The 11,936-nt window shown below is 48.2% G+C and overlaps 1 long non-coding RNA gene across 1 annotated transcript; it reads right to left on the bottom strand.

Moving 5' to 3' along the window:
• Positions 1-6,100: 6,100 nt before the first annotated feature.
• On the bottom strand, positions 6,101-11,213 carry LOC135915638 (uncharacterized). Its single transcript, XR_011507756.1, has 2 exons — positions 10,406-11,213; positions 6,101-6,633 (listed from the first exon to the last, which is right to left on the bottom strand). It is a non-coding gene; the product is annotated as an uncharacterized lncRNA (long non-coding RNA).
• Positions 11,214-11,936: the final 723 nt, after the last annotated feature.

The following is an 11,936-nucleotide window of genomic DNA, read 5'->3' on the forward strand; positions in this document are numbered from 1 at the left end:
TTGGGCAAGTCCAATAAACTCCCTTTAAAGTGCTCGTTCTTTGCATGGATCACTGCGCACGCACGTGCTGATGCCGATTTACGCGATAAATAAGCGATTAAGCGGAGAATAATTTTTCCGGAAAAATGAAAAAACGGTAAGCCTATAGCCCATGAAAATAATTGTTTTGGGCAGGTCGAATAAACTCCCTCTAAAGTGCTCGTTCTTTGCATAGATCACTGAGCACGCACGTTCTGATGCCTATTTACGCTATAAATAGGCGAATAAGCGGAGAATAATTTCCCCCGAAAAATGAAAAAACGGTAAGCCTATAGCCCATGAAAATAATTGTTTTGGGCAGGTCGAATAAACTCCCTTTAAAGTGCTCGTTCCTTGCATAGATCACTGCGCACGCACGTGCTGATTCCGATTTACGCTATAAATAGGCGAATAAGCGGAGAATAATTTTCCCCGAAAAATGAAAAAAATGGTAAGCCTATAGCCCATGAAAATAATTGTTTCGAGCAGGTCCAAAATACTCCCTTTATGGTGCTCGTTCTTTGCATGGATCGCTGCGCACGCACGTGCTGATGCCGATTTACGCGATAAATAAGCGAATAAGCTGAGAATAATTTTCCCCGAAAAATGAAAAAACGGTAAGCCTATAGCCCATGAAAATAATTGTTTTGGGCAGGTCGAATAAACTCCCTCTAAAGTGCTCGTTCTTTGCATAGATCACTGCGCACGCACGTTCTGATGCCTATTTACGCTATAAATAGGCGAATAAGCGGAGAATAATTTCCCCCGAAAAATGAAAAAACGGTAAGCCTATAGCCCATGAAAATAATTGTTTTGGGCAGGTCGAATAAACTCGCTTTAAAGTGCTCGTTCTTTGCATGGATCACTGCGCACGCACGTGCTGATGCCGATTTACGCGATAAATAAGCGATTAAGCTGAGAATAATTTTCCCGGAAAAATGAAAAAACTGTAAGCCTATAGCCCATGAAAATAATTGTTTCGAGCAGGTCCAAAATACTCCCTTTATGGTGCTCGTTCTTTGCATGGATCGCTGCGCACGCACGTGCTGATGCCGATTTACGCGATAAATAAGCGAATAAGCGGAGAATAATTTTCCCGGAAAAATGAAAAAACGGTAAGCCTATAGCCCATGAAAATAATTGTTTTGGGCAGGTCCAAAATACTCCCTTTAAGGTGCTCGTTCTTTGCATGGATCACTGCGCACGCACGTGCTGATGCCGATTTACGCGATAAATAAGCGAATAAGTTGAGAATAATTTTCCCGGAAAAATGAAAAAACGGTAAGCCTATAGCCCATGAAAATAATTGTTTTGGGCAAGTCCAATAAACTCCCTTTAAAGTGCTCGTTCTTTGCATGGATCACTGCGCACGCACGCGCTGGTGCCGATTTACGCGATAAATGAGCGAATAAGCGGAGAATAATTTTCCCGGAAAAATGAAAAAACGGTAAGGCTCTAGCCCATGAAAATAATATTTTTGGGCAAGTCCAATAAACTCCCTTTAAAGTGCTCGTTCTTTGCATGGATCACTGCGCACGCACGTGCTGATGCCGATTTACGCGATAAATAAGCGATTAAGCGGAGAATAATTTTTCCGGAAAAATGAAAAAACGGTAAGCCTATAGCCCATGAAAATAATTGTTTTGGGCAGGTCGAATATACTCCCTTGAAAGTGCTCGTTCTTTGCATAGATCACTGCGCACGCACGTGCTGATGCCGATTTACGCTATAAATGAACGAATAAACGGAGAATAATTTTCCCGGAAAAATGAAAAAACGGTAAGCCTATAGCCAATGAAAATAATTGTTTTGGGCAGGTCGAATAAACTCCCTTTAAAGTGCTCGTTCTTTGCATGGATCACTGCGCACGCACGTGCTGATGCCGATTTACGCTATAAATAGGTGAATAAGCTGAGAATAATTTTCCCCGAAAAATGAAAAAACGGTAAGCCCATGAAAATAATTGTTTTGGGCAAGTCCAATAAACTCCCTTTAATGTGCTCGTTCTTTGCATGGATCACTGCGCACGCACGTGCTGATGCCGATTTAAGCTATAAATGAACGAATAAGCGGAGAAATTTTTCCCGGAAAAATGAAAAAACGGTAAGCCTATAGCCCATGAAAATAATTGTTTTAGGCAAGTCCAATAAACTCCCTTCAAAGTGCTCGTTCTTTGCATGGATGACTGCGCACGCACGTGCTGATGCCGATTTACGCGATAAATAAGCGAATAAGCGGAGAATAATTTTCCCGGAAAAATTAAGAAACGGTAAGCCTCTAACCCACGGAAATATTCGTTGCAAAGGAATAAAATAAATTATCTCAAATTATTCAAATATGGGGTTTTACGTGCCAAAACCAGTTGCTGATTATGAGGCACTCCGTAGTCGGGAACTCCGGAAATTTTGACCAGCTGGGATTTTTTAACGCGCACCTAGATCTAAGTACACGGGTGTTTTCGCATTTCGACCCCATCGAAATGCGGCCGCCGTGGCCGGGATTCGATCCCACCACCTTGTGCTCAGCAGCCTAACAACATAACCACTGAGCAACCACGGCGGGGGAACGAAGGCGGGTAAAAGTCTCTCAAAAGCGCTGGTTCTGGGTGTATATCATTCCCCGAGCATGCGTAGACGCTGATTTACGGGATAAGTAAACGAGTGGGGACTGAATGATTTTCTCGAAAAAATGAAAAAAAACCCTAAGCCCATGCCCATGCGCAGACGGTGATTAACGCGGTGTGTAAAGGAATAAGCTCCAACTATTTTATGAGAAAGAAACGAAAAAACTAAAACAAAACAGTACACCAATGGCCTTAGAAAAAAAAATGGTTGCAGCCATGTCCAGTAAGTTCTTTCAAAAGCAATGGTTAAAAAGAATTATTGGGCTTTACGTGCCAAAACCACTTTCTGATTATGAGGCACGCCATACAGGGGGGGACTCCGGAAATTTTGACCACCTGGGGTTCTTTAACGTACGCCTAAATCTAAGTACACCGGTGTTTTGGCATTTCGCCCTCATCGAAATGCGGCCGCCGTGGCCGGGATTTGATCCCGCGACCTCGTGCTCAGCAGCCTAACACCATAGCCACTGAGCAACCACGGCGAGTTCAAAAGCAGTAGTTTTTCGCATACATCACTCATCAATCATGTGCTGACGCCAGTTATCGCGTTAAATAAACCATTAATGTGAGTGAGGACGCTTAAGCTTTGCCTTTAAAAGTGGAACGCGCTAGCATTCAATGGAACGGAATGGAAAAACTTTATTGCTCTATATCTCAGAGAGATTGGCGGTGGGCCGGTGTCTTCATGTCTTGAGTCCTGGCCGCTTCGCAAGGTGGGCGCCCCTATTCCAGGGCAGCGCTGAGTCTTTCTGCCTCGCAGGCGTGCTGCAGAATTGCCCGTTGGGCTGCGAGCTCACTGCTGGTGAGCAGCCCCTCCCATTCTTCCGCACTTTGGTTATTTACTTTATGGAATACGAAATTACGCTTTGATTCCCACGTGATGTGGTGTAACGTGGGGTTTGCCCCGCACCACGGACATGTATCCCTGTACTGCGTAGGGAACATTTTGTGTAGTGTGTGTTCGGGCTGAAGAACGTACCTGCTTGCAGTCTTCGCCAGCTGACTGCCTCGTGTTGTGTGAGCGATGTGTGGGGTGGGGGTATTAAAGTCTCCGTCCTCTGTAGTGGTTAAGTATTTCTGCATACGTCGGCTCCACCGTTAAGGGGTCCTCTAGATTTTCCGATTGCCCTGCTCGGTGCGTGAGTTCGCGAACTAGGTGGTCCACCCTTGAGTTGCCCTCTATCCCGGTGCGTGCCGGTATCCAGAAGATCCTATGTTTTGTGTTTTTGTTAGGAGGCTCTGTTTTGAGGAGGACGCTTAGTGCTTCCTTATTAACTCTGCCTTGTATGTAGTTCCTGCATGTTGCTTTGGAGTCTGTTAGAATTATCAGATATTTGTTCCTGCGGTAACCTTCAGCCGCCGCTAGAGCTACGGCGACTTCTTCCCCCTCCGTTACCGTGCAGTTTCTCAGGGTCGCGCAGCTTATTGGGTCTCCCGTGTGGTCTACCACTGCTGCCGCGGCTCTGAACAGTGTTGCGGTCCCATGGGTATACGGCCGCGTCTGTGTATACTGTGTTTTCTGGTGTGGCTAGGTTTCGTTTCACGTAATCTGCTCGTGCCTGCCTTCTGGCGGTGTGGAGATTCGGGTCCATGTTTCTCGGTAGGGGCCTAATCTCCAGTGTCTGGCGAACGCTGTCTGGGATGTTAGCTGCCCGATCCTCTATTCCGTCTGTGTTATTCCTTATTTATTTTAGGAGCTTGTGGCTGGTGGCAGTCTGCTGGAGCCTGGCGATCTGTGCATTGAGCTGCGCTTCCGCGAGTTCTTCGAAGGTGTTGCTTAGGCCCATCTGTAACAGTTTATCGTTGGGCGTGTTTTTTGGCAGATGTAGTGCCATCTTATACGCTTTCCTTAGCATTCAAAGACCCCCGAGTGCTTCTCAAGCTTCCCAGCAACCGCAGCTTAGGCACGGAGGAAGACATTTAGGAGGTGAAACTCCCGTCAGCGCGAGCGAGCGCGGGCGACCAGATAAGGTCACAATTGCATGCGCCGACGGGGCTGTATGCAGTGGCGGCGCCATGAGGCGCGTCGTAGAAGCCGCAGCGAAAAAAAAAATGCAGCGCCCAGTCAGGCGGCTCCGGCGCCCTCCCCGGCCACTTCCTCCTTGCCCTCATCAGAAGGCAGGTGCGCGCAGCCGAACGGGAGCAACCCGCTCAACCCGTTGCCATGGCAACCGAAATGGCCGCCAGGCGCCGCCAGCATGATACTGGCTCCGCGGGGCTTGTGATCTTTTCTGGTCGCTGTAAACAGTGGAGTTTCCTCTCCTAAATGTTTCTTGCTCCGCGAGTTTAGGTAACCGCAATGTTTACCGGGAAACGCTGGTGGCGTACGCTATGCTCGAAAGCGAGCATTGTGGCTCTATTTTTTTTATCATGTGCAAGGAACCGAGGGGGGCTACTAATCAGAACTCAGACGGCAGCTGGAAAACGCTATCGCATTAAAAGGGGTTTGTGTTTGAGTTTCGGCGTAACAGATTTATGTTCTCGCGTATATTCAGTTTACAATCTGACGCTATCATACCTGCAGGTTGTGTGTAAGTCGTACTTTATGATTTTTCTACATATTTTACCTTGAGGAATTCAATTAGCTTAGTAACTTCCTCGCGCCTGAAGGAGGGCCTGCGTGGTTTCAGTAAGTTACTTTTGCCGAAGTGACGCGCGACGCTGGCCTTTCTGCGGCACGGGGACATTAACGTTATCGTGCTAAAATGAAAACAAAAACAACGGTAAGCCTACAGCCTGTTACAATGTTGGCGTAGTAGGTCTACTAATTTATTTGGAAAGCTCAAGGTCCACTCACCTGTATGTCCTGGCATTCGATGTCCATTGGGTACCCACAAGACGTCATTCTTGTCACTGGGTGCTTCCAATTAAGTTTGCGTGGCTATTCTGGGTACTGTAGAGGGCAGTGTAGAATTCTTCTGCTGCTTCTACTATATCATTAAAATTGCTGACACTACCTTGCTTATCTCTCCCTGAATACATCTTTCCCTTTCCTACATACCTAGTTTCGTCTCCCTAACTTCATGCTGAGGCCAATTTTTAATACTACCTTAATTTTTAACGTAATTCCGAATACTACTTATTTTCTTTTCATTTATCAGTTGTTACAGTTCAGGGAATTGTATCTTCGGAATTAGACAGGTTCATGCTCTGTCGTTTCTTTATAAGGTACTTTGTTACTTGACAGAGCTTACCTATTAGTTTCCTTGGTGCCTTACCTCCAACTTCAGTTTCTGCTTCTGAAATCAGACTGGTTACGCGTTCATTCATTGCCCCTCTATTATCTTAATCTTCCTGTTCTAAAGCTGCATATCTGCTAGCGACCTCTGGCCTCAATTCTCCTTTTAGCCTTACTGTGTCTAGGTTGGTACGTTCCTTTGTAGTAATTTTTCTCTTTCTCACTTCAAATTTGTAGTGTTCTCTTGTGGGGAAACCACAGCCGATGGAAGAAGGCGCAAGCAAAACGAAACGTGCTTTATTCCATGATGGCTCGTAGTGGAATGCGGCCTGGTGGCCACATGACTGTGCTAATATAACAAGCTGTCGCGATAGTCGCGCCGCTGCTATCGCTCTAGCGACGATGATATTACAACACTCCTCCCTCTTTATTTTAAAGGGTGCACTTGTATCGTTATACAATAGCTAAAGAACGGGATTAGTATCGCTCGGGTGGACTGCGTTGTCTTGACCGGTAGCGCCTTTGCGGAGCTGATGTCTCGGATGGAGTAGCGGGAGCTGGAGGGACAGACTCCACGGGCCCCGGATCTTCTGACGTTGGCTGGGCACCAGTCTGGCTTTGAGGGAAGACCAGGAACCCCTCCGTGAAGTCGGAGTCGGATGCCCTTGGTGTCACCATAGGGCCGGCGCCAGCCAGCAGATGGTCTAGATGTCGACGCCAGATGAACTTGCCTCGGGGTGTGGTTACCATGACTTTGTAAGAGACTGGTCCAGTCTTCTTCAGAACGGTTCCACGAAGCCACTTCGTTGAGCCTCTGTAATTGCGAACAAGAACAATGTCATTAACACAAAAACAGTCCCTGTTGCTCCTGCGCTGCTGCATTTGGGTGAACTGACTGTACATCACCTTCCCCTCCACTGTAGGCTTCATTGCATCCAGCCTGGTGCGCAATCTTCTACCCATCAACAGCTTACCTGGAGCTTCTCCAGCCGTAGGGTGAGGGGTATTTCGCTATGCCAATAAGTTATGCGGTGCTTCTTCGACAGACTCAGCGGGAGATCACTTGCGTAGAGCAGACTTCAACGTTTGCACGAAACGCTCCGCCAGACCATTTGTGCTTGGGTGATAAGGGGCGCTCACGGCATGTCTGGCCCCAACGTTCCGCATAAACGCCTTGAACTCTTCGGACAACAGTTGTGGTCCATTGTAGGACACCACCATCTCCGGCACTCCGAATCTACAGAAAGGTTCACGAAAGCAGGAAACAGTACACTCGAATGCTGTGCTTCGCATAACGAACACTTCCGGCCACTTCGAGTGAGCATCTACAACCACTAAAAACATAGTTCCTCGGAAAGGTCTCGCGAAGTCAAAGTGAATTCGCCTCCACGGTGCGGTCGGCCATGGCCAGGGCTGCAGAGGTGCCTTAAATGGATCATTCCGTTGTTCCTGGCAGGCTTGGCAACTTCGTACTTCAAGTCTGCATCAATTGACGGCCAGCACACGTAGCTGCGGGCCTGCTCCTTGCTCCGCACAATGCCGGGATGACCTAGGGGCAGTTCGTCGAGCACGGACTCCCTAAGAGGGGACGGAATAACAACCCTCAGGCCATACATGAGGCACCCTTGATGCACGCTGATCTGCAAACGTCTGTCGAAAAATTGTTTTAAGCTCACATCTCGCAAATGCAATGGCCAACCTATGCTTGTAAGCTGGAGCACTTTACTGAGCACCGGATCACGTGCTGTAGCGAGCGCAATCTGTTTAGCGGATACCGGCATAGATTCCAGACGCAAAGCATAAAATGATTCCTTGCTATCGGACGCGCCGTCTTCAGGACCCTGGAGCTGGAACCTTGAAAAGAAATTTGCTTCTGCGTTGCCACTGGACTTTTTGTACACGAGCGAGTACTTGTAAGCGGACACCGTGACAGCCCATCGCTGTAAGCGTGCCGCTTCAATTGGCGGAATGCCTGTTTTTTGCCCCAGAATTGTTTGTAATGGCTTGTGATCCGTAATCAACGTGAAACATCTTCCATAGATGTAAAAATAAAACATTTTGACGGCAAAGATAATGGCCAGCGCTTCTTTTTCTAGCTGATTGTATTTTTCAGGCTCAGTTAATGTGCGCGACGCATAATACACAGGCCGAGAGCTTCCATCTTCAGTTACATCAGAAAGCACTGCGCCCACGCCGTATTGGGAAGCGTCACATGCCACTTGCAAAGGTTTATCTAGGTTGTAATGAGCCGGGATCGAGGATGACGCAAACGCACTCTTGATTTGCTCGAACGCTCCTTGACACGATTCATTCCAGAGCCATGGCTGGTCGCGACGCAACAGTTTGTAAAGTGGACTGGCCAGAGTAGACAATCGGGGAACAAACTTCCCGTAGTAGTTTACAATGCCCAGAAACGATTGTAGTTGATGCTTGCCTATGGGCGCGGATGCTTTCATCAGTGCTTCTATCTTGTCTGGCGTTGTGCTGACACCTGCTGCACTGATAACATGATCCAGATACTGTAATACCGTTTGGAAAAATTAACAGTTTTTTTTCTTTACTCGAACGCCGCGCTCAGTCAACCGCTTCAGAACCGCTTCGAGATTTGCAAAATGCTCGTCTGACGTCTTGCCGGAGATGAGAACGTCATCCAAATAGCAGCTGACGCCTTTCAGGCCTTTCACCATTGTGTCCTCAATTCTTTGGAAAATGAAAGGTGCCGAAGAAACCCCGAATGGCAGCCTGTCTACGGAAAAAAGTTCTTTATGAGTATTTAGTGTCAAGTACTTTCTTGACGACTCAGACATTTCTACCTGCTGATAGGCTCGATTTAGGTCAATTTTAAAAATTCTTGGCCCCCTGCGAGCGCTGTGAATAACTCGTCGATTCTCAGGAGTGGATACCAATCAGTTTCAAGACAAAGGTTTAGGGTGGTCTTATAATCGCCGCATGGTCTTATGCCACCGTCCTTCTTTACTGCTGGCACAACCGGCGTGGCGTAGTCACTTGTTCGACTGGCGAAATGACTCCCATGTCTTCCAAGTTTTGAAGCTCAGCCTCGACTGCTGCTTGCAATGCAGAGGGAGCACTTCTTGCCTTCATAAATTTTGGCACGCTACCTTCTTTCAGGTACAATGTCGCTCTTTCTTCTGTAATTGTCCCCAGCTCGTCCTGAAACAAACTCTGATACCTGTCTAGAAGAGCGCGCAGTCTGGAACAGGCAGAAGCGTCCCACCTGGGAATAGCGTTGAGCTTGAAAATACGGCTCCAGTCGAGTCGGATGGCTCGCAACCGTTGTCGACCTAGCAGAGGGGGTCCCAAATTTTCTCTCGTGACGTAAAAGGGCAGCTGAGCCCTCTGCTCTCCGTACTGCACGGCAACGTGAGCCACTCCGACAGGCTGGACGACGGCTCCGTCGAACGTCCGCAGCTTCAGCGTCGTTGGCACGACCTTGATTGAGGGAAACATTTGACGAAACTGATCCAAAGACATTACGGACACAGTAGCCCCAATATCCAGCTCCATTTCCAAGGATACATCTTGTACATTGTCGATCACACTTGTCTAGAGTGGCCCGACGGCTGCTCCGCACTGCGCCTGTGACGCCTAGTGACAAGCACCGGGTTCGAGATGTGTTGGCCGATAGCGCCATGCGCGTGGACGTTGCGGCATTCGCGGGCAGCCAAGATACAGGCCGCAGCATTCTAGAAGTGCCACGCACGCAGCTCAGCTGGCAGTGCTCGTCTAGTGATAAAAAGCCGGTGCTCGCGACCCGCAAATCACGCAGGCCCAGGGCTTGTCGCTAGGCGTCGCAGGCGCAAAGCGGAGCAGCCTTCGGGCCACTCTAGACAAGTGTGATCGACACTGCACTTGCACTGAAATTTTTATCGGCTCCAGACCAGGCGAAACCATTCTTTTCACGCTAACAGAAGCTTGAAGGGGACTCCACCCCTTCATCGCGTTTCGACGCGCTCCCTTCGTCGTTCTCTTCTTGTTAGCTCGGCACACTCTTTGAACGTGCCCTTTCTTATCACATTTGAAACAGACGGCCGCAACGTGCGGGCACAGTCTGCTTGCATGTTTCGCAGATCCGCAGCGGTAGCAATTTTCCTGCGTCATATCAGATTCCCCAACCACTCCGACTCTGTGAACGTCTGATACGCTTGATTCTGAAGCGTGCGCTTCTGCAACACTCTTTTTCGGCGCTTCCGTTGCTAGCGCTCGTTCCGCGGCTTTCTGAAAGGTTAACTTGTTACCCTCCGTGAATAACACTCGCTGCATATCTTCTCGGCGCAGACCGCAGACAAAACGGTCCCGCAATGACTGATCGAGGGCGGATTCAAATTCGCATGTCTGTGCCAATTTCCGCAACTGCGCAACATATTCCGAAATTGAAATTGTCTCAAGTTGCGCTCTTCTGTGAAATTTTGCGCGTTCGCTAATTACCGACAGCTTCGGTGACAAATGGTCACCAAGAAGTCTCTTTAAAAACTCGAAGCCCTTAGCTAACGGCGATTCCGGCGCGGTCAACGACTTGAGAAGACTGTATACATCTTTGGGCACATAAGACTAAAAAAAGCGTGTACCTTGTCGTCCTCGGGGATATGGTTGACCTAAAGAAACGACGACAATCGTTCCTCGTACGACGGCCAGTCGCTTGCGGACTCGTCAAAGGGCTCGATGTGTCCCAGTCGACCCACGATTTGCGCCACTGAACATGCCACTGCCGGACCTTCCGTTGCCATGTCAGCTTGCGGTAGAATTGCTCAGGATCCAATCCTCGTCGCCAATGTAGTGTTTTCGTGGGGGGGAAACCGCAGACGAAGGAAGAAGGCATAAGCAAAACCAAACGTGGTTTATTCCATGATGGCTCGTAGTGGAATGCGGCCCGGTGGCCACATGACTGGGCTAATATAAGAAGCTGTCGCGATAGTCGCGCCGCCGCTAGAGCGATAACACAACAAAACTGATAGCAATCCTAGACCTCACTAATCTAGGATCACTGTCCTTTACACTACATAACACTTCTACATCCTGCACTTGGGTGGGATGGGCAGGAGAGCTCCATTTCTTGTTTCTCCGTCACGGCTTTTCCAAATATAGTTCCTATTAATGCGCTTCCTTAAGAAAGTAGTCATTGTTCAGAGTCTATTCTTCTCCGCGAATTCTGCCGACATCTCTCCTATACGATTCCCAGAATCGATGTCGTAGTTGTCAGTTGCTTGTCCCCCGGCCGATTTTTCTCCCCCTTTTATATTGAAGCCGCCCATGACTACAGTACACAGTTTGCACCTTTCTCATTGCTGATTCAGCAGCTTCAGCAAACTGCTCTATCCTTATAATCATTCATATTTAAAACAGCGCCAGAAAACACGGACAAGGGAGGACACAGGGTGAGCGCTTACTGCCAACACCTTTATTGAAGCCTGCGCAAATATATAAAATTCGCAACAGGCTTAAAGAGAGTGAAAGGAGAAGGGGAGGGGAAGGCGAGTCATCGTCGGTCAACTACTGCTGCGCATGCGTCAATAACATTAAACATTGTAAAATAATATAAAAGAAACCATAACATGGTGGACACAGGCCAAACTGCTTAACTTCTAAGGAACTTAAGATCTTTGTCACAAAGTGCTATGGAAGGGAGCTAACACAGGTGGCTCCTAACTGACACATTGAAAATGCCTCATAGATTTATCTGGCCATCTGATTGTTGTGCCTTTTCAACACACGTGGGTCATCAAGCAGTGGAGAACAGCCACACTTGTCACAATGAATAACCAGATTACTGCCACTCTTAATCTTGACACAGTGCGCATGCTCACGCAAACGTGCATTGATACAGCGTCCTGCTTGCCCTGAGTAAGTGCAGCCGCAAGATCTGGGCATAAGAATATATTACATTGGTACTGCAATCTACAGGCTTGGCGACATATGTTGCTTATTGCACGGTCCAGGTGTTCTCCGGCTTTCGTTTTTTTTGCGCATCCTTCCCAACTTGTTAGGCGCAGAGAACACGACCTTTATACCAGCCCGGCCTGCGGCTTTCTTTTATGCGATGGGACACATCATGTATATACGGGATCGCAACGGGGGGCCATGGGCCCCGGGTGCACGGGG

This window comes from Dermacentor albipictus, chromosome 8 (assembly GCF_038994185.2).
Source record: "Dermacentor albipictus isolate Rhodes 1998 colony chromosome 8, USDA_Dalb.pri_finalv2, whole genome shotgun sequence".
NCBI classification, from domain to species: Eukaryota; Metazoa; Arthropoda; class Arachnida; order Ixodida; family Ixodidae; genus Dermacentor; species Dermacentor albipictus.